The 26384-nt window shown below is 44.6% G+C and overlaps 1 protein-coding gene and 1 long non-coding RNA gene across 8 annotated transcripts in view; one reads left to right on the forward strand and one right to left on the reverse strand.

Moving 5' to 3' along the window:
- The window catches only part of DGKI (diacylglycerol kinase iota), a 247838-nt gene that overhangs the window by 6957 nt on the left and 214497 nt on the right, over positions 1-26384 (forward strand). The gene's annotated exons all lie outside the window — the stretch shown is intronic.
- LOC310658994 lies at positions 9094-15603 on the reverse strand. The gene is made up of 2 exons (XR_014502578.1): positions 15464-15603; positions 9094-9429 (listed from the first exon to the last, which is right to left on the reverse strand). It is a non-coding gene; the product is annotated as an uncharacterized lncRNA (long non-coding RNA).

Below are 26384 nucleotides of genomic sequence, written 5' to 3' on the forward strand. Positions count from 1 at the left end.
GAGAGAGAATGGAGAGAGGAGAGGAAGAGCGTGAGCCTCAGGCTCACCATAGTCTGTTCAACTCATGAGAAACCATGGTATCATGTCTTCAAGATTAATCTGCTGACTTGCTGAATAGTGCACAATTAAACCATGGCTGAAGAAGATAACATCTGGATTCAGATTTCTGTGATAGAAAATCTAGCTTTCCCAAGCCTGTGGCTCTCCAGATGTTGGACTCCAATCCCTATCATCCCTAACCATTGACCATGCTGGCTAGGGTTGAGGGGAATTATAATTGAAAACAACTGGAGGGCAATAGGCTGGAGAAGGCTGCTACAGCCACTGGATTCACCGACTGGCTTTCTGGTACAACAACCTTGCACCTGGTATTCAGAGGCAGTCAGCAGCTTAACCTGGAAATTCTGTTAACCATAGTAACTATATGGAAGTTTCAGATTCAGTATTCTCTCCTCTCTGCCTCTCTCTTCATGGGCCCATATGTTCTGTTCATGCATCAGAGCTCTTATGCCAATGAGATCATCTGGATGGAGGCAAACCCACACTAACAGAGGGAATGAAAGATGTTTGAAATATGTGTTAGTGCAGGGTATATATAGAGAGAGAGAAAGAGAGAGGGCAGAATAGCAGAAGTTGTTTGTCTTTCCTTGTGTGTGGGCATGCAGTGAATTCCATATCTTTAAGCACAGAAGGCATTTACAATAACCTTTAAATAACAACTTCCTGAGGTATGTCATTAATTCTGTTTGACTTGCCAGCATGCAAAAGAAAGCTGAATGCTTTTCTGCACCTCTTGATTTGCACATCTTAGTGCCTTTTGAAACAAGTTTATCCCATGAGGAATTCCCCCTTTCCGGCATTTATAGCAAAGAGTCTCAGTAAATACCTAGATTTGAACGCTTTCTCCCCACCTCCTGTGCCAAAACACCACTGCTGAACTGCAATGCCTCCCACAAATCCAATTTTTTCCCTTTTCTTATCCTCCTTATTTTTCTTCTTCTTCACAATTACTGCCTTAAAAAGGGTGATGCTGTGATGGATTTACAAATGTAAATAACTGCACAATGAGGCAGGAAGCTCAATTGGGATTAGCCACAAAGGTTGGTTTATGCAAGAGCACCGCAGTAATTCCTCGAGGCACCTTGACAAGTTTCAAACGGTTGGCTCGGGGGCGCCCTGTGCGTGTGTGTTCGGTGTTGACAGCTAATGCACACCATTCATCTGCATTTATGGCTTCCATTATTGAGAAAAGCCTTCTCTGCAAAATAACCCAGACTCCTGCAATGGAGCTTAATAACTTCGGCAGTGAGTGGAAAGTGGGCAGAGGTAGCGGAGAAGGAAAGCAAGAGAGACTTGTCATTAAGAAGTGCGAAGGAGGCTTGCACACTCCTTCCTCATTTGTCAGGGCTTAGTATGAGCCCGAGCTCAGCAGGCTCCAGCCCCCAAACCTGTTTGGCAGTTCAGTGCTTAGAGAGAGAGAGAGAGAGAGAGGGAGGGAGAGGGAGAGATGTGCATATATAGCACACATAGCACGACCAAGGGATGGAACCTTGTGCTAGGCTATGCAGGGACAGGTAACATTCCTAGCAGCTCCTGTTGCATCCAAAGACTGGGGCCGGTCCTACCATTAGGCAGAGTGAGCAACCACATCAGAGAGCAGATGCTGGAGGGCTGCTCCCAGCTGTTCCTCCCGAGTCCTCTACAATCACCAGAGCACAGTCGAGAGCCTCTCCTGCTCAATACAAACCCATGAATACAGATGAATGTGTTAGCTGTCAGCACTGAACACACACAAACACACACTACCCCTTGAAACTTGTCCAGGTGGCTTGAGTAACCGCTGTTGTGCTCTGATGGAAGGCAGCCTTTGTGGCTTAATCCAAATAGAACTTCCTGCCTTCTACATAGTGATTTGCATTTGTAACCACATCACAGCATCACCCTTTTAATGGTATTAATTGCAAAAATAATAAAGAGGAAAGGAAAAAAAGGGATTTGTGGGAGGCATTCCAGCTCAGCAGTGGTGCTTGGGCAGAGGAGGTGGGGGAAAGCATTCAGAGCTAATTAGCTACCCATCTATACCACTCTGAGTGCAAGAAAGGGGGAAATTCCTTTCTTGCATTTATCCTAAAGGGCAGGCAGGCTCATATACCATTAAGGGATCCCAGGTCCAAGCCATTTAGGGCTTTAAAGATGATAACCAACAATTGCCCTCCTCCATCCCGCAATGAAAAGGAAGCCAGTGCAGCTGTTAGGAAAGCAGGAAGTTACACCAGAACTGAGTCAGATCATAAAAGGATGTCATATAGAGGAGGGAGAAAGGTTGTTTTCTGCTGCTCCAGAGAAGCGGACACGGAGCAATGGATCCAAACTACAAGAAAGAAGATTCCACCTAAACATTAGGAAGAACTTCCTGACAGTAAGAGCTGTTCGACAGTGGAATTTGCTGCCAAGGAATGTGGTGGAGTCTCCTTCTTTGGAGGTCTTTAAGCAGAGGCTTGACAACCATATGTCAGGAGTGCTCTGATGGTGTTTCCTGCTTGGCAGGGGGTTGGAATCGATGGCCCTTGTGGTCTCTTCCAACTCTATGATTCTATGATTCTAGCTCAGTACTGCCTACAGCAACGGATCTCATACCCTCCAACATTTCTCTAATAAAAATAGGGATGTTTCATTCTTTAATAATAATTTTACTATATACATTTTACTGAGTTGGCCCAGCCACTCTGGGCAGCTTCCAACGTATATAAAAACATAATAAAACATTAAACATTTTTTTTAAAAAAAACCTTCCCTAGACAGGATTGCCTTCAGACGGCTCTGGGTCGGATAATTGCATACCCTCCAACATTTCTTTAATGAAAACAGGGACATCCTAAGGAAAAGTGGGACATTTCAGGATCAAATCAGAAACCAGGATGGCTTCTCTAAATCAGGGACATCCCTGGAAAATAGGGACACTTGGAGGGTCTGAGATCTTCATGGTTAAGCAAGCTGCAGAGTGGTTGCCCAAAACAAGATAGGTCCCCTAAGGGTCAACATATAGCTTAATAGCCAATGGTGTGCAGTTAGAAGCCCAATTAGATATGATGTTAAATGTGTATTTGGATGTAACTTGCAAGGATTTTTTTTTATAAAAAAATGCAAGTAGCATAAGCTAGGGAAACCCACCCCCTGATAATTATAGGAATTGAAGCAGGTGCGATTTAACCATTTCCTTTTCTGCTACACTTCTGAAGGAAATACTTTCTCTAGAAGTGCAATTTGTACCTGGGAAGAAAACCTCAATGCCACCGCCAACGGGAGATTTCACCTCTAAGCAAAATATTAATTCCAGCAGAAGGGACTTCAATCAAGACAGCAGATAGGGGAGGAAATAGTTAAATCCCACCCATCACACCTGCTGTGATCCTTATGACTGTAAACGCACCCACCCACCAGATGATGCAACTTGGGTTTACAAAACCAAACCTGCATATTAAAGAAACAATACCATATCTAGATTGGTCCACAATTGCAGTGACCATTCCCTGACTGCAGTGCAGGAGAGCAGTGGTGGTCCATGTTCTTATTTGCAACTGGGATAACTAGAATTAAGCTTAAATTAGGAGCAAAAGATCTTGGGTAGAGTAAGCAGTAGTTCTTCATGGTTGGTTTTTTTGTTTTGCTTTTTGCATGTACTGCTCTGCATGGTTCTGTCTTTTTGGTTGAATAGGAGGCAGAGAGAAGAAACCATTTTCTTTCCATGAGGTCCAGAATATGCTCCACCCTCCCATTTTTCAAAATGTGGCACTGATCCTGCAACATGTCATGTCTACCCTTAGGAGCTTCTTGCACCTGCAAGGCTCCTGCTGCTGACTTACTGTGGAGCCTTTCCAGCGTGTGGAGTTCTATTCCATTTCCCCTCCCCACCCTCTCCCTTTTGTAAAACTATATTTAAAATATACAGATATTATCAAAAGAAAACACCAATTCATGACACATCCATCTCGTTTGTAAATACAGTATTTGTAATGACTGTTTTTAAAACGCACAGATGTAATGAAAAGAAAATATAAATTCCTGACACATCAGTCGCTTTCATGAATATTCACCTCTGCTCCATTTCATCTGCAACTATGGGGAATCCTTCTTTAGGGGCTGCCTTGCTGATTGTGGCCTGGCATGTTTTCAAATCCTTCATTTATTTATATATCACATTTTTATTCCCCCTTTCCAGTGGCATAGCGTGGGGGGTGCAGGGGGGGCCGGCCGCACCGGGTGCAACATCTGGGGGGGGGGTGCGCTCGCACTCGCAGCTCTCTGCCCCTACCTGGCTCACTCACTCTCTCTCACTGCAGTGCTGGCTGTGCGAATCCGATCCGAGGCGCCGGGTCGCCGCCCACTGTGGAGGGGAGGGTGCCAGGCGTGCGGTGCGGTGCGGAGAGAGAGCGAGGGACTATCTGGGGGAGGGACAGTGCAGCGGGGGGGGGGGGGCGCAAATTACTTGCCTTGCCCCGGGTGCTGACAACCCACGCTACGCCACTGCCCCTTTCTTCCAAGGAGTTGAAGGTGGCATACATGGTTTTCTTCCTCCCCATTTTATTGTTTCAACAACCTTGTGAGGTTGGTTAGGTGGTGACTAGCCCAAGGTCACCCAGTGAGTTTCATGGCTGTGCAGGGATTTGAACCCTGATCTCCCAGGTCCTAGTCCAGCACTCTAGCCGCTATGCCACACCGGTTTACTTAGTTACTATACACTTCCAGGTTCATTGCAAAGAACTATTTGCAACTATTTGTGTAGCAGCTCTTCTAATGTACCTGATTGGTCCCGGGAGGCATATATTCCAGCCCTGCTAAACAGTATAGTTTGGATGCAAACAAGCTTGCTGTTTGAGCCAATGTAGCATGTCGCATAATCAGAGTAATTAATTCCCCAATGAGTCTGCACTGGTGCAAGTATAAAGAGGCAGATCATCTTGATGCTCAGTGAAAGACAATCAAAGCGTTTGATTTAGAAAGTGCATTGTAGCCACTTTCCAATGAAGCAAAAGGTGTGTTGTGCCTGGTAGATTGAAATCAATTAAGTGTATTGTGTTGCCTGTAGTCGCACACTGTATTGAGTCTATGCTAAGTGGATGTTTGCAAAGCAGCTAAAAGGGTTTTGCATTTAATGATGTGTTTACATCTCTCTGCTCCTTTCCTTGCAGTGTCATAATTACAGTCGAGGTACATCCTGGATGTGTTTGTATTCAGCCTCTGTGAATTAAATGGACCCGGTACCCTTAAATACAGCCCATCCTTTAGTCTTGACTCCCCCATCCTTCTCTGGAAAGAAGAGAAGCTCAGTTGCAGGCCTGTACTAAGAGCCCTGCCAGAGAGCTGTATAAAACCCCGTAAAATAAGCCTGATAAGCTACCAACACCTATGGGACATTTAAATCCACCAGTCAATGGCTGCATGACCTCCATGCCAATAATAACCATAGCAGCAACAGTCATAATCAGTCCTCAAATGATTCTTTTCCAGGAGCAGCTGAAATCTGCAGCTTTTAAGGGGCATGCAAACTGAGCACATTTGCATCCTGCTTTTTATTTTATGCAATTGATTCAGAAAGTCTTACGATTTGCATCATTTATTCTGGTTTGGCAAAACCTTTTCACGTTCCATAAACGGGTGGTATTATAGCAACAGGGATATAGAATCTTGTGCTACCGGACCAACAGGGAAATTCAGCCTCAATCACGACTCCCTGTCATAAAGAGCCGTCACTATAGACATTATCAAAGTTGACTACTCATAAATCTGACTCCTGGCTGGAGGGGAAAAACCCTTTCAGACAAAATTCAGGACGATCAGAGGCTCTTGAAATGATTTTAAAACTCAATGTGGCTTTTAGAACAGTTATCTAAAGGCAGATGGAATTAGTTTAGATGAGTTAACATGAGGAATCAGATAGTCCTGGGGCCCCATCCTTTTTCTTGTACATTCATGTGTTCATGATGTTGGTAGTTATGTGCCATCTTGCTTTCAATACCGTTTTGCTTGCAAAAGTTTCCAGGTGGGCATACTGTTCTGTTTCCAATCAGTGTGCATCCCATAACTTCCCAATGAAATCTTGTAGCCTTTATATACCACAAATGTTCGGGTGTGTGTGTGTTGTTTTTAACTGGGGTTGTTTGTTTAAAATCATTTATGAACCACTTAATAACAAAATATCTGTTGTGCCATCATGCAAGTGTCCCTCCAGATGGCAATAAAGGGATAATGTTGGGAAGGCATCATGGAACAGCTAATAAAGTGGAATGTGTGGCTGGTCCAGTATAAACCCACCATTAATCCACTATTGTTGCACCAATGACATGCTGCAGAATACAGTGGTGAAAAAACCTCCGTGCATCTGGATGGGCTCCTGTTAAAAAACAAATCTTCCCATCTCACACTACAGTCACAGTTCATCCCTGTGGATATAACTAAAATCTCAGGATACTCAATACATGGAGGAGGGACGTCAACCGGCCTGATATTGACCTCCATGATCTGCTTACCCCATTCACTTAGATTCTGTCTGAATATTGCACCAAGCAGAACTGTATTATATGATCTTAGCAGCTTAGACCTATCAGAATGTTTTGGGCCAGGTGAAGTTTCTCGACTGTCTTCAAGGGAAGGTGCATGCATTGCAGCAGTAGAATCAGAAAATCACTGAGGCATGAATGACATCAGGCAGATCTTTTGTCTTCTGGAAGGAAAATCACCTGAAGCTGCTGAGAGAAGCATTTCAGGCCACAGCTGTTACCTGGGCTGCCAGGAGTAAAACTAGACCCAAAGAGCTTTGAAACTACAAGCCTGATCCTTAAGTGGTGATGAGAGGGCATGTCCAGGTTGCCACTCAGTAGAATTGAGCGGAAGCACACACCCCGCCCCACCTCCAGCAAATGCAACAGGGCTGGTTTCATACATATTGAAGTAAATAAAGTAAATAGCTTCTAAAGCAGCTGTCCTGGTGCCTCCCAGATGCTTTTGGCTACAGCTCTCATCAGCCCCAGCCAGCGTGCCTGTGCTCCCATTAGCACCAGCATTAGTCATTGGTGTTAGCTGGGACTGATGAGAGTAGTAATTCAAAACAGCTTGGGGGCACCAGGTTGATAAATGCTGATCTAAAGGGTGGGGTTTCCTTAAGGCTACTAAGGCCTCCCCAATGAGACCACAAAGTTCATGTTATTTGGACCAAGGATTAGTGTACAGTGGTACCTCGGGTTACATACGCTTCAGGTTACATGCGCTTCAGGTTACAGACTCCACTAACCCAGAAATAGTACCTCGGGTTAAGAACTTTGCTTCAGAATGAGAACAGAAATTGTGCTCCGGTGGCGCGGCAGCAGCAGGAGGCCCCATTAGCAAAGTGGTGCTTCAGGTTAAGAACAGTTTCAGGTTAAGAACAGGCCTCCGGAACAAATTAAGTACTTACCCTGAGGTACCACTGTATTATTAACTCACACTTTATCCATCACCGATTGTGGTCAGCTACTCCCATTGCTAGTATTGGAATGAGTCTCAACTGCCAATCACATTAGCTCTATGACATGAAATGGGGGTGACAGTGATGTGTCTCACATTGGTTTTTTGCCTCAGGCAGCAAAATGTCTCCAGCCATTCCTGGTTCTGTGAAAATCTCTCCTGCTTAACTGTAGGGGTAAAGGGCCTGGCAAGAGGTTCTTTTAAGACCCTTGAGATCTCAGCCATCTAACAAATTATATTAGGCACAGCTCCTCTCAATCAATTTGTAAAAGAAACTCATTTTGGTTTAGCAATTCAGGTTTGGCAAGGTCAATTATTGCAATGAGCTTCCATGCCTTTTCATGTTGCTGTGTTGTTCTGGTCTTAAAAGCTTAACTACCGTAATAGCTAGTAATAGCCTTCACCAACTGTATGATAAAAGTAAACAAAGGCTGGGTGTGTGTGTCATGCCTAGCCCTGACCTGGTAGCAGACACATAAGAACAGCCTGCTGGATCAGGCCAATGGCCCATCTAGTCCAGCACCCTGTTCTCACAGAGGCTAACCAGATGCTTGCAGGAAACCAGAGGACAATGGAGACATCCCAGTGGTTGAAGACCTTGGAGCAGCAGGCAGGGTCTTCTGAAACAGCTGCTGAGGATCCTCATGCCTTGAGAGTCCCTCTGATGAGAGACCTGCTGAAAAAATCTGGGAGCAGCCAGAGGAAGTGGAGTCACTCACCAGACCTTGAGAACACCAGAAGTCCAGACCAAAAAGCAATGACATAGCATGTATCTATGGACCCAGAGTAAGAACTCCTGAGAAAGTGATCTCTTCTGAATGAACAATCCCTGAAATGTTTTCACTACCAGCACCTGTGGTCAGCAGGCTCATATATAAGGTTTGCCTCTTGAACCTACCAGTTTGTGGAAGCTACAAAGGTCTCTAGCTCCTTGTTCCTAAGCTTAGTTCTACCCACTCCTTAGTGAGCTGCACCTTGCTTGGGCACCCTGTGGCCTTGACTATTGCTTCACTTTGTCCCTGGGTCATACATTGAACCTGAGCTGATTCCCTGTGCTTCAGCCTAGCTCTGTTTCTTTGGACTGCACTGGACCTTCGAGACTGCTCTTCTGGGTGAGTGTTTGTGTAAGAGGCATGCCTCTGGGGACTGGGCTATGGGCACTTGAGGGTTTTCAAAAGGGGAGACAAGATAATTCTTAATATTTGGCATACTCCATTGAAAGCAGGAGTGTTGGTAGATTGGATGGGGGACCCACTTGTGCTTTGAGTTACTGTAGGCTTGTGTAATCTGATACACTGCCATATTGGGAGAGAACAGGATACTTGGCTTTTAAGGCGCCCCTAATCAAATAGGCAATGCTGACAGGAAAGACAGTAGTATGGTTTGGCACAAAGCCCAGTCAGGGACTCTGGACAGTGTTGAGCCTTGATTGATGTTGACTGTTTGGAAGGTACAGCTGGGAATCTATTGCGTCGATGTGCCATTATGCACTGCTTCCAATTTGCTAATTGACTGGCATCTTCTATGCAGCCCAGTCATGACTCAGTGATGGTCAGACTAAGGCTTTCCCAGATATTAAAAACACAAAGCAAGTTGAGGAAGGGAGAGTTTCCATTTCCCCCAATGCTCCCACCCAGTCATCTTTGATTGCTTGCTGTGTCAACTCGGAAGGCTGCTAAAACCGCTCTTCTGTGGGTTTGGACCAAGAAGGTTTTGTTTTGTTGTGTTTGAGCAGGAGTGACACAAGAAGTTTAATTACATTATTTGCCGGAGTCATGGTTCCCCAAGGTTCTGGCAGTTTCTGAGGTGTTTCAGAATTCATAGTAAGTCTTGCAAGGAAAAGGAGGGTAGAGAAGATCAGGTCTAGATCCAGGATGATGTAGGCCTTAGAGGGTGAATCTTCTGTGGCTCTTCATGCTGGAATGGCACCTGGAATGAAATATTCTAAGGATAAAATATTCATTATCACAAGAACTGTCTTCATTGAGTCATTTACAAGCTGCCAGCACCTGCCATGGGATAGGTCAGCTTTCACTGGTGGGCAGCTATTCCTCAGAATGACCAGTTCCGACTAAGGTTTTTGCTGCACTGATTAGAAATGCCCTGTGGTAATTCTCAGTAAATTAGCTAAGGCTGAGGTGAATCTCAAATAACTACCACTTTGTGGGATATTTTTTGGCCTTGGGGTATAGACCAAGGTGGGGGGTAGGCCAGTCTTTCCCAACCTGGTTGCCCTCCAGAAGTTTTGGACTACAGTTCCCATCAGCCCTAGTCAGCAGAGCCAATAGCTGGGGATGATGGCAGTTATAGTATGAAACATTTGGATAGTGTCAGGTTGAGGAGCTGGGCTAAAGTATAAACTTACTGATATACATGTGATATAGGAAGGGTAATTTTTTCATCACATCTCATATCTGCAAGCCTGTGGCAAGTAAGAAACTGTGCTTATGTTTTGTTTTTTTTCTCAATTGCTGTGTTACCAGCTTTCATACGTGCATACCAAGCTGAGCAAGATGTGTGTGTGTAAAATTGAATGACCCCGAATATATTTCTGTTGTCTTAGGACTAGTGTATGGGAAATTGAATGGCCCCTCAGAATGAAATAATTTGACCTCAAAACAAATGGTCTGGCTGTAATAAAATTGGCCTTACTTAGTTGCAACTAGGTATGAGGAGCACATGCTCAGATGTCATTAATTGGTAGGGGTTGGGGAGGCTGAGAAACAGATATATTGGGTGTGGTGGGAGAACCCAAGAAAGGCAGACCAGCATTGGTTCATTGTTTTTCCTGAATGTGTTTGACTGGGGTGGGGAACATGTGGTCCTCCAGATGTTGGTGAACTCCAACTCCCATCAGTCCCAACTAACATAGCCAGTGGTGAGAATGATTGGAGTTGTAGTCCAGCAAGATCTGGAGGACCACAGGTTCCCCACCCTGGTGTATGATATAGCAGTATAATAAAACATATATAAAATAGTTTCATTGATTCTGTCCTTGCACATTACACTAAGAGTAACTTTAAAAGCACACCTCGGTTAAAATTGATTAGGGCTTCTGGAGTCCAGATAAAGTTTATCCAAGGCCTCTCTGTTGGCAGCCAATTGTCCATTCCTGATAAGAAAAGGGTAAACTCTTGATTGTGTATGGAGGGAAGGAGAGAATTTCTAAAATTAATGACTGGAGGAGGTTTGCCAATGTGCTTGATGAGATTTAGGAAGCCTTTGTTAGGCTTGCTTTTTGAATCTCTGTCATCAAATGTAGGGCTGCATGCTTTAATTGGCAGTTTTAGTTTTTGTTGGCGAATCATTGAGGTCACATTTTAATCAGCAGAGCTTCAAGTTGAGGGCACACATGTTTAATTTTGAGTGCATTTTGGTCCAGGTATGTTACTGCAATAGGGAATAATAAAGCAAATATTAAGGATGGCCCTTTCGGTGTATTAAACAGCAAGTTATGTCAAACCTCTGCCAGCACCTTGAAAAGGCCTCCATACCGAGGGTTTGGTGAATATGCAGATCAATTTGTATTTAATTGATTAATTAAAAGGCAAATGATTAAACCTTTACAGTTGTTGAATTGGTTGGAAGCTCTAATTAAAAGCCATCAAATGGCGCTGCTTGAATTGTGCTTCTGATGATTTAATATTTGATTCCGTTGCTGTTTTTTTTTTAATGTGATATGACTTATTATGATGGTTTTTGTAAGCTGCTTCAGGAAATGTGGAGAGGTAGGGCAGAAGAATGTTTTAAAATCAAATAAACCTTCCTTCCAAAAGCAACTCCCACGTATCTACGTGTTTCCTAAAAGATCTCCCCATAAATGGAGTGAAATGGAGCACTTTGGGGAAAAGCAAGAACTGGCATGGGATGGAAATATGGTGAGCGATCTATCCAAACCAGCCCCTTGGCAGAAACCCCTGGGCTTTATTCCTGTGAAGATTCCATATGAAAAGCCAGGCTGAACTGGCCCAAAGCCCCCTCTTAGTCTCACATCCTGTTCACAGTGGCCGACCAGATGCCCATGCAAAACCCACAAGCAAGAGCAGCCTCTGCGCCTGTGATTTCCAGTAACTGGTATTCAGAGCCATACTGCCTCCAACATTTGAGGTAGAACCCTAGCCGTCCCAGCTAAAAGCCACTGGTAGCTTGACAGCCTTATCCTCCAATAATTTGTTTAAGGTAAAGGGACCCCTGACCGTTAGGTCCAGTCGTGGACGACTCTGGGGTTGCGGCTCTCATCTCGCTTTATTGGCTGAGGAAGCCTGTGTACAGCTTCTGGGTTATGTGGCCAGCATGACTAAGCCGCTTCTGGCGAACCAGAGCAGTGCACAGAAACGCCGTTTACTTTCCCTGCCGGAGCGGTACCTATTTATCTACTTGCACTTTGATGTGCTTTCGAACTGCTAGGTTGGCAGGAGCAGGGACCCAGCAACGGGAGCTCACCCTGTCGCAGGGATTCAAACTGCCGACCTTCTGATCGGCAAGCCCTAGGCTCTGTGGTTTAGACCACAGTGCCACCCGCTTCCCATTAATTTGTTTAGTTGTCTTCTAAAGCCAACTTTTGCCCCAGTGGCCATTTTGCCCCAGTGTGCCTCACTTTACTCTTCCTTACGCTGAATTGCATTTGCCATTTTACTGCTCATTCACCCAATTTGGAAAGATTGAGGATCTTAATAATCCCTATTTGTTTTAAGCATCCTGAACAATTTGGTGCCATCAGCAAATTTGACTACATCACTGCTCACCCCTAACTCTAGATCATTAACAAATTAAAAAGCGCAGGTCCAAGTATGATTTGTTGGAGGAGCTGACTTTCTACGTCCCTCTCCATTTATTCCTAGTTTCTGCTTCTTAACCAGTTACTGACGCACAAAGCACACTTCTCCTTTTAGTCCATTACTGCCAAGCTTATGCAGGGAGTTTAGGGGAGGTTGTTTATCAAACACTTTTTGAAAGTACAATGCCAAATCTCTGTTCTGTGCAATGTCTAGCATAATAGATTTAAATAATAGGGAAATAAGTTGTGGGCTAAATATTTTGTGTTTCAATATCAGATATGATTCTTGCTATGTGGAAAGGTCTCTTCACGTTTGACAAATTGGTACTTTTATGGATGAATAAGAAAATACATCATCATCATCAATTGTTTTGCTAGTACCCCTTCTCCCTTTTGGTGAATGCCTGTTCTTTAAATTATTCATGTTTTCCTTTCAACGGTGGCCATTCATATTTATGTACGCACAACTGTGTGTCCTGAATATGTATTGCTGCATAATTTATCCTGCTTCAGGTTGCCATCATGCTAACAATTACATCTGTCTCTGGCTGGCAGCTTTAATATGGTGCAGCTTGCTTTGCAGTTGTGCTCTGCCCTGTCCATATCACGACTGCATAAATCATACAGGAGGAGAGAAAACCCTCTAAGCAAGTTCTCAGATCTTTTGGAGCTGAAAAAGAGAGCAGGATTATACCTGCAATAGCTACCTGGTTCACTGTCTGACTAGCTAAACCTACTTGGGACAAGGTGTTGGTGCCATGGGTGGTGCCTAGTCTTGGAGGTCCTGGGCCACAGGGAGGTTAGGCTGGCCTCAACCAGAGCCAGGGCTTTTTCGGCTGTGGCCCTGATCTGGTGGAACGCTTTGTGATGAGAGACTAGGGTCCTGCGGGACTTGACATCTTTCTGCAGGGCCTGCAAGACAGAGCTGTTCCTCACAGAGCTCTAGCCCAATGGTTGCCATTAATTTGATTTTGAATTGATTTTAAAATGAATTGATTTTAGTATGCTGTGTTACTTTTATTGTTGTTAGCCGCTCTGAGCCCTACTTTGGCTGGGGAGGGCAGGATATAAATAATAATAATAATAATAATAATAATAATAATAATAATAATATAGGAGTGGGCCTAAGTATGATGAACTTTAGCAGCAGCCCATCCCATTTTGCCACCCGAGGCACCCTCTATTTCCACTTTGCGCTGGAACTCCCTCACTCTGGCTGAATTTGGCAAGAGGGGGAGCATTCCACTAGGCCTTGACGCTTGTCTTCTCTGTCCAAGGGTCAGGGGAGATGAGTGACAATGCCATGTGCCAGAATGCTCCCTGCAACAAGAGGGGGCATTCTTCCAGTGGCAGAAGCAGTGGGGCAGGTGTGGTGCCACCTCTTGCACATCTGCCGCCTGAGGCAGCCACTTCACTGCCCTCCCGCCAATGAGCGAACCAATTTTGTTAGAGAGCATGCAGTTTTGTCTTCTGGTCTCTGTTAATGTTGCCTCTCTTCCTTCAGAGCCTGTATGGGGTGCCTTTGGCTCTCTAGCTCAGGGGTAGGTAACCTAAGGCCCAGGGGCCGGATGCGGCCCATTCGCCTTCTCAATCTGGCCCGTGGATGGTCCGGGAATCGGTGTGTTTTTACATGAGTAGAATGTGTCCTTTTATTTAAAATGCATCTCTGGGTTATTTGTGGGGCATAGGAATTCGTTCATTATTTTTTTCAAAATATAGTCCGGCCCCCCCACAAGGTCTGAGGGACGGTGGACCCGGCCCACGGCTGAAAAAGGTTGCTGACCCCCGCTAGCTGTTGCTGAGCTGCAGCTCTGATCATCTCTGACCATCTGTCATGCTTGCTAATGGGCATTGCACCTGAGCAACAACCAGAGTTGTTTGGTTCCCCACACTTGTATTAGAGTCATAGCTGTCAACGTTTCCCTTTTTTTAAGGGAAATTCCCTTATTCTGAATAGGATTCCTCGCAAGGAAAGGGAAAAGTTGACAGCTATGATTAGAGTACGGTAGATCCTTTTGTCCCATATAAGTTGCACACCTTGTGAGATGTCCACCTTTAAGATGAATAGCAGAAGGACGAGTCACAGTGCCTGGGGCAGAGGTTTCAGACAAATTTCTCCTGAATCCCTCCAGCTGCACACCAGACTACAGCTGGTTCATTTTAGCCAATAGAACCCAATGGGCAGCCATTGAGAACTGAGCTTTATCTAGGGTAAGGTAAAGGTAAAGGGACCCCTGACCATTAGGTCCAGTTGTGACCGACTCTGGGGTTGCGGTGCTCATCTCGCTTTATTGGCTGAGGGAGCCGGCGTACAGCTTCCGGGTCATGTGGCCAGTATGACTAAGCCTCTTCTGGCGAACCAGAGCAGTGCACGGAAACGCCGTTTACCTTCCCGCCGGAGCGGTACCTATTTATCTACTTGCACTTTGACGTGCTTTTGAACTGCTAGGTTGGCAGGAGCTGGGACCGAGCAACAGGAGTTCACCCTGTTGCGGGGATTTGAACTGCTGACCTTCTGATCGGCAAGTCCTAGGCTCTGTGGTTTAACCCACAGCGCCACCCACAGTCCTCTTTTGTATCTAGGGTAAGGTAAAAGGTAAAGGTACCCCTGCCCGTACGGGCCAGTCTTGACAGACTCTAGGGTTGTGCGTCCATCTCGCTTAAGAGGCTGGGGGCCAGCGCTGTCCGCAGACACTTCCGGGTCACGTGGCCAGCGTGACAAGCTGCATCTGGTGAGCCAGCGCAGCACACGGAACGCCGTTTACCTTCCTGCTAGTAAGTGGTCCCTATTTATCTACTTGCACCCGAGGGTGCTTTTGAACTCCTAGGTTGGCAGGCGCTGGGACCGAACGACGGGAGCGCACCCCGCCACGGGGATTCGAACCGCCGACCTTTCGATCGGCAAGTCCTAGGTGCTGAGGCTTTAACCCACAGCGCCACCCACTTCCCTGTATCTAGGGTAGCCAGATACAAAAGAGGACTGCAAAACAGGGAGTTCCACAGCTATTGCTTACACAACAAGCTCTACTTGCTGAAATTCACTCTTCTGCATGATTATTAAAGATGCAGGAACTCTCTTGCATCTGACCACCGTAAGCCTCCCTGATCTGCACAGCCCATCCATTCATTGGTATGGTCCCATGGTAAATTCAATTTCCTGGAGTGTGAGAAAAAGACAGAACTTGCCTCCCCTCTCTTTCTGGTTTAGAAGACCATCTTTTGCCTTTGGATGGAGGAAGATAAAAAATGAGCAGGTGCTCCAGGAGAATCTGAGGTGGATCCCTATTGCACTCTATGAACAACTCCAGGTGCTGCTTTTGCCTGGAGTTGCCCCATCCATTATGGCCTCACAAATTGACATCACTAGGGTTAAGATGTAGGCCTTCATCACCGCAGATACAGAAAGAGAGGTGAGCCTCAAGCTGTTCAGAATTGGTCTATTATTGCAGAATAAAAAGCCCAACATGCTTTGATTAAAATCTTCCTCGGGGGAAATATAGTCCAATGTTCTTTTTCTTCCAAGATAATTCTCTTGGGATATTTTCTGTGAAAGGATTTCCACCCTCACAACAGTGGTTGCATTTCTTTGGAATTCCCTTCTAAATTCTGCTTTGCTTTTACAAGAACTTCTTATGGTGCTTCTGGTTTTGTTTTAATGAGTTGAATTTCTGGCTTTCTTGCATTTGCTGTATTCATTTACAGTGCAATCCTCTACATGTCTACTCAGGAGTAAGGTTCTTTCTTACTCCCACATGCCCAGATTTATTTATTTTTTTGTTGGGGGAGAGAGAAGAAAAGTGGGTCATAAATATTTTAAATAATAAATAAGCCACCTGGATCCTAAGATCTGAGAAACAGCTTCCTCTCTTACATAGCATTAAATTAAAGACAGCTATAATGGGCTTGATGCTCTTGAGGTGTTTGGGACTCCAGCTCCCATAAACTCCAACCAACATGATCAATGTTCAGGGATGATGGAAAATTTAGTCCACAACATATGAAAGGCATCTCATTTCCCAGCCATGCTTTAAGACCATCATGCTTGATTCTCAAAGAACAAGCTCCATGGGAGGAGAAGTCCATGGTTTGACTCTCCCAACATGAGTGTCTTCTAAGAACAGCCAACCCCTCCTCCCCCACCAAAAAAAGGCCATGGTGTAGGGGGGGGGGCAGAGGTTTAATCTATTTCCCCACTCCAACTCATTGCCTCAACAACTTCTATTTGCCACAGAGGGCAAAACATTGGCTAATATCAACTCCAGAGTGGGACAGTTTGGTCTGGAGTCATGGAATGAGAGGGAAGTGTTAAATCTCCTCCTGTTTTGCCACAGCCCCAAACTAAACCAGGAACTCCAATGGGTACTGCCAGAGTATTAAAAAATTAGACCAGGAGATCTGACCAGAAGCTTCCCATGTGATGTGGGACAAGAGAAATTACACAAGAGGCATGGATGAGAGATGTCCAAGTTTTTTTAAAAAAATCTTATTTATTGATTTTTTTCAAGCTGCCCATTTCCATCCTAATCAAAGGAAAGGCACAAGAGGAGCCTAATCTAAAGAATCTGTTCCACCAATGAGCTTGCTTTTTTATTATAAGAATGGCCAAATATTACTTAATTTTGATGGGATATGGGGAAATCCCATTTACCTGTAGCTTTAGAGTTCAGCAGACATCAGTATAGTCTTGTGTTGCCATACATATCTGGAATACTGCACCCACAAGCATTGTCTGGGTGGAAACTGGTGAAATGTCCGGGAAAATCTTCAAAAATAGCTGTCTGGATTTTCACTTTTTGCAATATGGCAACCCTAGTATAGTCTCTCCCCTTCTCCCGCTCCTTCCTCCTTAATTTGTTAGGAATTACTGTGCTTAACGCTTGTTCTCGATATCTGATTTTTGTATTGAATTGGAGTAGTACTCTCACAAACAATGGGCACCAAGCAAACTGAGTCACTGCAGTAGAATCCTTGGGCGTCTTTTATACTCTTTTTAACGGAAGAGAGCCAAATGGTAGAAATTATTTCCCAAACCACTTGTCCTTCCTCTAGCTAATTGGAATTAACTGATGGTATGCCAGCAACCAGGGGTGTCATCGACTGCCTGCATTCCTTGTTACCTCCTCCTCCATCTCTGATCTGTTTACTTGCTCTTTGGCTTGCCAAGAGAATCCTTCAAGCTAATAAATCTCAAACAGCTATCTCATGCCCTCCAACATTTCCCAGGTGAAAATGAGGGCATTGATGTGCTTGTAACACTTCCTCTCACACCGTCAACTGCTGCCTTGAGTGTTACCCCATTCACAACTGCACTTCGCTAAAAGCTCTTCTCTGCCTGCTCTACGTTTATTCTGAAAATGGCATCCCCAAGTGGAATTCCCCCCAGATATACCCTAAATATGACAACATGATGCCATGAGGGTATTTCCCCTGTCGGTAGGAAGCAAAGGTCAGTGGGTGCCATTAGGCAGAACTTTGGGGCAGAAGTCAAGGGCCCTCAAATGCATCAGTGATGGTATCAGGGTAGGACTTTGTGGGAAGAAGTCTGCTTTCCATTGTGGTGTCCACTACAGGGGGTCCAAGATGACTTGAGCATGATGGAAACCAGCAGGCAAAGTTCTGAGACATTATGGGGACATAATATAAGGCAAGATCAGGACTTTAGACCGGCAGAAAAAAACAAGTTGTCTTAGCCTTGTTTTGGAGCAACTGGCAGAGCTTCATCATCTGGACTAGGTAGTCAAGATGAAAGTTCCATCCTCAGAGTGCTGTCTCTCTTCTGTTAAAAGGACAGTGCATTTTTCTGCAGCTGTTGGTTTCCTCTAGGCCAGGCATAGGCAAACTTGGCCCTCCAGATGTTTTGGGACTACAATTCCCATCATCCCTGGCCACTGGTCCTGTTAGCTAGGGATGATGGGAGTCCCAAAACATCTGGAGGGTTGAGTTTGGGGATGCCTTCTCTAGGCGATCTGCTTTCAGCCTGCATGAACCTCTTGGGGGGGGGGGGAGCCCCTGGAGTTTTCCCTGATTCCATTAAGAGTATGTGGTCTGATCAACAGAGTTAAGAGGCAGAGATATCTCATTGGAATTCCAGGGACATGACGTGGGTTCTAGTGCCAGAGGATCCACATGGGAAGTACTGGTAAGTGGATTTGTTGTTTTCTCTTCAGCTACTGTTGTAGGAGGACATTCCATCTGATGATTTCCAGCCCATGACACTAGTCCTCCCTCCAGGATGAACAGAAGGGTCTGGCTTACCATGTTTTGAACAAGTGAATGAATACGTTTTATTATGTAAGAGGGCTTCCAATGAAACATTAAGTCCAGTGTCTAAAACTGCACCACTGGCAATAGTGTGAAATGATGGGTGAGGAAATGGTAAAGGGCCAGAGCTCAGTAGCTGAGCTTATGCCTTGGATGCAAAAGGTCCCAGGCTCAATCCCCAGTGTCACCAGGTACAGGTGGGAGTGTCCCTGCCTGAAACCCAGTTGCCAGTCAATGTTGATGATACTGAGATAGATGGACTGATGGTCTGGCTCGGTATCAGGCAACTTCCGATGCTCCTATAATGATCATAGAATTGTAGAGTTGGAAGGGACCATGAGGGTCATCTAGTCCAACCCCCTGCAATTCAGGAATCCTTTGCCCAACTTGGGGTATGAACCCACAACCCCCTGAGATTGAGTCTCGGATGCTACCGTCTGAGCTATCCCAAGGATGTAGTGACATGATGTATCACCGTACGTTATGGTACATCTGGGGAGAACCTGACCTAGGGATACCATTTTCAGTTCCAATCCCATATCCCCAATAATGTGCACAGTTCCATCCTTAGTTTTAGAAGAACTAATGCAGCGTTCTGTCACTAGGTGTCACTATTCATTTGCTTCTTGTGTTAAGAAAGTAATACTGTGTTCTGTCCTTAGATGCTACTGTTGGCTGCATGAGTTGAGGACTAGCCTTAGGGGTTGGTGAGCTAGGCTCTGCTTTGGATGCCAAGCTGAAAGGGGTACCAGTCTGAGTTTAGTGGCTTGGTGTTGAGTGAGTGAAATTGGGTGGACAGAAGAGCAGTGGCTTTACCCTCCCCCCGCCTGTGCAAGTTCTACACATTGTTTAGGTAAAAAAAGAATTTAATTTCCATGATTAGCTTTAAAGTGTGTTTGAGTTTTTCTTAAAATCATTTGTTCAAGATAAAAATCAGCACCATAAACACAGCAAACATAATACTAATAAAATTTACATAAAAGCTGTAAGAGGTCCCATTTCAAAACTGGATTGTTGTTGTTGTCACTTTTATTACTTTCAAAATACAAACACCCTGTGAAAATTGCATATAAAGACAATATAACAGATCCAGAATACCCTGTTGAACTGATAAGGAATGATGTCTTTGATTCCAATAATTAATAAAAAGTCTTCCATTCCAAGGCAAATTTTGTCAAGGCTGTCAATCTACCTTGTCTAAAATGACAAATAACACTTAGCTGGTACATCAGCAAAGACATGCAGGGTGGCAGCAAAATTGGATCACACTTAGCAGGATTTTCATCTATGTTTTTAATGTTTGTAGTATCCTATTTTGGGTATGACAACCAGAACAGTATGCAAGCCTGGTCACACCAGTGATTTGTATAACAGCATTATTATATTGGCAGTTCTTCTTTTCAATCCCTTGCCTAATTATTCCAAACATGGAATTCACAGCTGTTGCACAATGGGTTGACATCTTCATTGAGTTGTCCCCTACCAGAAAAAACACCTGTATTGTTATAGTGTGCTTCCACGGCTTTGTGAGCTTTGGCTTGTGCAAACTGTATTACAGTACTGAGAGATCATGGTTTCAAACAATGTTGCTCTTGGTGGATAGGAATGATGGGAGCCTCTTGTCCACCAGAGTTGATCACAAGCACATTTTGATGATATTCAGCTTTGAGAAGCTATGGTCCTCATTGGCTGTTCCAACTCAAAGTGTCAGGAGAATTTGTAGTGCTGCCCAGGCATTTGAGAAGACATCGCTCACTTGGGTGTCATTGATGAACTGCTTGTAGGGCATCTCATGGGAGCAGTAGGACCTGCTTGCTAAGTCGTACAAGTTGGCTTTTCAAATAGGATGCTATTTATTCTATGGCCAGCCCTGGATGAGGCATTTGACTATAGATCATGAGTGAGGACTCTGTAGCCCTTCAGATATCATTGGGCCCCAACTCCCATTGGTTCCAATCAGCTTGGCCAAAGGTCAAGAATAATGTGTTGGCTATTTGTGATAAAATAGATGTCTTACACAAGACTTGAAGATAAATCTTTACTTGTCAGGTTGGCAAGAGTTGAACAACAAGTATTACACACACACACACATGCACACACAAATGCAATGTGTTTTTTCTCCCTTGAACCCAAGAGAGGGTTTAGTCCTTTTTGTTTTCAAAACTCCTTCATAGCAGTGCATAAGGATGGACACCAGCTTGCCTGTCTTCACAAACTCCTCCAGACAGCATCTCCTTGAAGTCACCACACTTCCACATTCTCAAAGAATCAACTAACAGAATAAACAACCGACTCTCAACTGCAAGCCGCCACCTCCTTTCCCCCAAAACCATTTATTCTTTGTAAAACCCCTGGACGATTAAGTCCAGTCAAAGGTGACTATGAGGTTGTCACTCCAGGCCAAAGGAGCCAGTGTTTGTCCACAGACAGCATCCTGGGTCATGTGACTAAACTGCTTCTGGATGAAAGCCAGAGTGCACAGAAATGCTGTTTACTTTCCTGCTGCAGTGGTGCTGTGCTTTCAAACTGCTAGGCTGGTAGGAGCTGGGACAGAGCAATAGGAGCTCACCCTGTCATGCGGATTCTAACCGCCAACCTTCCGACTGGCAAGCTCAAGAGGCTCAGTGGTTTAGACCACAGCATCACTCGTTCCCTTACTTATATAGCATAAATGGACATGGCAGTAGGACTGCATTGCTCCCCTGAAACTCCATCCAACTGGATGAGAGGGAGCACAGCACTGATGAGGTCAGCACAGTGCAAATGTGATGGCAGAGCCCATCCAGGATTCCTGATAGTGCCTGCTGCTGCGCCGCCGCTGCACAATTTCTGTTCTCATCCTGAAGCAAAGTGCTTTACCCGAGGTACTATTTCTGGGTTAGCGGAGTGTGTAACCTGAAGCGTATGTAACCTGAAGCGTATGTAACCTGAGGTACCACTGTAACCAACTGCAAGAGACTGAGCAAAGCTATATTTTATGATTTTGGTTTGAAACTTAACAAAAGCCATAGTTAGGTATTAGAAATGTGATTTGCTTTGATGGAGATGTTGGGCCTATTACAAGACAGCTCAAGCATCTTTTCATGTCAAAGCTGTACACAATGAACAGAATTTACTACTTGTAAGCATGTGAACTGCCTTAATTGTGTGGAAAAACCCCCATAAATAAGCATAAATAAGAGGGTGGTGGTAAATCAATGGCAGGTAGTGAGATGATTTCACCATCTCTCTTCAGCGCAGCATTTAAACACACACAGGCACAATAGAGGATGTCAGTATTTAGCTATTCAGTGACAGAGTTACACTGATAAGTGGATAATAATAAAACAAGGAGGTAATAGGTTTGTTTTCAAGGATTAATTCTATACAGAGTAAGAACCTTCGGTAGTGCACTGAAGAGCTTGCATAAGGATCTCTTTTAGATAGAGAAATGATTGGGGGGGATTAGACTTGTTCCTGAAATTTGAAAACACACACGCACACACACAGAAATATTGTGCTTTTTGTCACTTCCAACTGCTGAGCCGAAAAACCTACCACATTTCTGATGAAACCTACAAGTCACACATGTGAATGTGCATCTTGCAATGTGTGAGGTTGTTTTCCAGCAATGGTAATTACATGATATTGTAACTTAGGGGTAATGGACTGGATGAGAACCACCAAACTGAAGCTCAGTCCAGATTAGACTGAGGTACTGTTGGTGGGCGGTTGCCTAGACTGGATCGATGGGAGGTTGCCTGCTCTTGATGGGGTTCCACTCCCTCTGAAATTATTGGTACGTAGCTTGAGGAGAACTTTGGGATCCTCTGCTGCTATTTGGCCTCAGTGGCCTGGAGTGCCTTCCATCAGCTTCAGCTGTTGACCTAGCTGTGCCCCTATCTGGACAGGGGTAGCCTAACTTCTGTTGTCTATGCTCTGGTAACCTCTAGGTTAGATTACTGCAATTTGTTATACATGGGGCTGCTTCTAAAGAATTTGGAACAGGGCCGTCTTTACCTGGGGGTGCAAGGGGTGTGGGGAACCCAGGGGCTGAATTCTGGGGGGTGCCAGGTGCCCACCACTGAAGCTGCCTAAGCTCTTAACTATCTACCTGTTATGAAATAATAATTTTGATCAAGCTAGAAAAACAAAATACATATATGCCTAGGTATTACTGCAATGTATACCTACTGTTTCACTAAAGAACTTTTGACTTTGTGCGTTCATTTACCAAAGATGCGCTGTGCCTTGCCAGCGGTGGTGCTTGTCAGACTCAACAACGGCACTCACAACTAAATTTGGGGGTGCTGGGCGGATATTTGCACCCTGGCGGTGCATATGCTAAAGACTTGCCTGGTTTGCAAACTTCAACTGGTGCAGAATTCAGCAAACAGGTTGCTCACTGGAGCAAGATAGTTTGAGCATATATCACTGATCCTGGCCTGATTGCGCTGACTACCAATTAGTTTCCAGGCCCAATTAAAAGTGCTGGTTTTTGACCTATAAACATCTCAAGACTACAGTACCTTTGTACTGTCACGTCCATATTATTTGTATCCTGCCCATCAGACTAGGTTGCCCCAGGTACTCGGGGCGGCTTCCAACAAAACATAAAAACACAGCGGTACGCCTTCTTTCAGAGTGACTTAAGTTGTGTTTTCTGTGAAGTTTCACAGCATATAACAGAAGCACCTTGAGTTTTCTGTGTTCCTAAGTGTTAAGCTTTGGAGCATACAGTGGCTAAAATGTTCCCATTTCAATGCTGATTGGGGTGGCTCTATTATGCTGGAGACAGGGACTTCCCTTGACCCCACGTACAGCACTGGGCATTCATTATTACTGTATATATAGAGAAGTGTATAACAGTTTCTGCTTTCAGGTTTTGCCTTTGTCAAACAATCATTGTTGAGATTCCTTTTATTGCTCCTGACACCTAGATCCCAGGAGAGAGAGCAGTTCTCTTGGGACGTGACTTAAATGAGCCTAAGTTGGTTGTTACTTAGACTAATGGGTTCATTTAAATGAAAGAGCCAGTTGGGAATTCTTAACCTTATGGCACATAATATTTGATGGCAGGTGTGTCATTTCTTCTCGGGTTCTTTGAAATCCTGAACCTATTGTGGCAAAAGGAGATGAGGAGCGGAGAATCTTCTGTGACTTATTTGAGGGGGAAAGTAATCTACTCCAGGGTAGACAAGGTAGTGCCCTCTGGATGTTGCTGGGCTCCAACTCCCAGCATCCCTGACCATTGGCAATGCTGCTGGTGCTGATGGGAATTGTAGTTCAGCCAACATATGGAGGGTGGCAGCACTATGGCTACCCCAATCGAACTCACCAGGGCAGAGCAACATCTTCCCTGTGCAGAAATGTTTCCACCATCTGTTCCAACACAGCTGGGGATGCATCTCGGTGTATGTAGGTGGGCCTGGTCACATGGATCTTTCCCATAGAAACAGCACCCATGTATCTGACCCCATCTGCCTAGCTATGTCAATCAGATGCAGTTCACAGTTGTGTGGGAGCAAAGCATGGAAATGTGACTCCCACATAGGCAGAAAATGGATTCAGTTCACATTTACAAGCAAACCTACCTAATTCACACTTCCTGAACCAACAAGCAAAGAGAGACATAGCTGTCCTTCAAACTTCACATCTCTCTGGCTTTAAGTGACGCAGTTCTCCAACACAAAAGTCTGCACATATTTGTGAAAAGGGATGTGCAAGTCTACATTATGAGAAATTGCTTGCAGAAATGCACAACAAATTGTGTACATAAACGCATATATTAGGAGAAATCCTCCAAAATGCATATAGATTTTTGTTTGGATTTGTGTAAAAGAATTTATTTTTTTTGCAAATTTTTGGAAGGGTTTTTCCCCTTGTCTTTTGATTTCCTGAAAAATACTAAAATACTTAGAAAATACTGGGCAATAATTGGCTCACAAGAGCCTTTCAGATATAACTGTGGTTCTATGGAATAAATGGCATCAAAGAAAATGCAATCAACAAATCTTAATATTGAGATGTTGCTGATCATCAACCAGTCCAATCTCAGTCAGTGTCATGGGTAGGTAGGGTCAGATTGGTAAGTGTCCAGGAATCTGATATTCCCTAGAGCAGGGTTTCCCAATCTTGAGTCTCCAGCTATTTTGGAGTACAGCTCTCATAGTCTCTAGCTAATAGGATCAGTGGTCAGGGATGATGGGGATTGTAACCCAAAAACAGTTGAGACCCAAGTTTGGGGAAAAATGCTTTAGAGCAGCCTTTCTCAACCTGTGGGCCCTCAGATGATGATGAACTACAACTCCCATCACCCCTAGCTAGCAAGGCCAGAGCTCAGGGATGATGGGAGTTGTAGTCCAACAACATATGGGGACCCACAGGTTGAGAACCGCTGCTCTAGAGCCTTAGGATGATTAAGAACGTCAGAAGAGTGGGCTGGATCAGGTCAATGGTCCAGCATCCTTTCTCAGATTACCGTATTTTTCGCTCTATAAGACGCACCAGACCACAAGACGCACCTAATTTTTGGAGGAGGGAAACAAGAAAAAAAATATTCTGAATCTCAGAAGCCAGAACAGCAAGAGGGATCGCTGCACAGTGAAAGCAGCAATCCCTCTTGCTGTTCTGGCTTCTGGGATAGCTGCGCAGCCTGCATTCGCTCCATAAGATGCACACACATTTCCCCTTACTTTTTAGGAGGGAAAAAGAGCAAAAAATACGGTACTTGATTATCTGTTTGCCCTATCTCTGTCTGTCCTAAAATCTCTTTATAATTTGAGATTGTATGGTTTCCTAAAACATAAGAACCTGATAAATCAGAACAAAGGGCCATCTGGTCCACAATTTTGTTTCACACAGTGGCCAACCAACAAAAGACCTTGTTGTGTCTTGGTGACTTTTATTCAGTCATGATTCTTCTGATCCTGAAGGTAGTGTGGCCATCATGGAATGGAGCCTCGGACCTTTCCTCCTGAATTACTTCAGCTTACTTGGTTAGGACTGTGATGCGGCAGGTGGCGGCATGGTTGGAGCTGTGTGGACACACTTGCAGGAGCGCCAGGTGGGTTCAACCAGTGCACCTCCAGAGTTCTGACCTTGTTGCTGCCTTGTCCCACCTGCTCCATGCTGTCCAGGTAACCTGCAATGACACTGGTGTTGGGAGGGTAGCCCAACCCATCGCATGGGCTGCTACAGCATGTGAGCTTTTAACATCCCTATTTCCTGGTTTGTGAAATATTGACTGAGCCCAGGCTTTGTGAGTGTCCCAAACTGACTTGAGAAGACAGGAGACCTCTAATCACCCTGATTCTCCTTGTTATTTGCTCCCTGCACAGAGCACGCGCACGCACGCACACACACACACACACATGCACACACACACAGTGTTTATAAAAGCTTTAAAATACTGGTATAGCTTTGACTAATCAGCTGGTTGTAATTTTTAGAATTTTGGAACATAATAGCCATCTGCAAACAATTTTTTATTTTTTAAAAATGTTTTGTTTAGCTACATATGATGCAGCACAGATTGATAAATTTGAACACATCTTGGGTTTTTTTTTAAAAAAGTGATTTTAGTTGTTAATAAACATCTGTGCTGAGCAAGCTCATTTCAGGTTTATTAAACTTAATTGCTGGTGCATTCCCCCTCTAATAGCACAATGCAGTATACAGAAGCTTAAGCCCCCCTTTCCAGTGCTTCTGATATCCTTATGCACAGCCACAAGAGAGCAGCTGATCCGCAAGTCTGAGAAGCTTCTAGGAGTGTGATTCAGAGGGGCTCAGATAGTAGCATTATTTCAAGAAGCTGCACATAATTCGAAGAGGCTGCACATATGTGGACTATGAAAAAGGGCATGAT

This window comes from Podarcis tiliguerta, assembly GCF_965153285.1.
Source record: "Podarcis tiliguerta genome assembly, chromosome: 10".
Taxonomy (NCBI): Eukaryota; Metazoa; Chordata; class Lepidosauria; order Squamata; family Lacertidae; genus Podarcis; species Podarcis tiliguerta.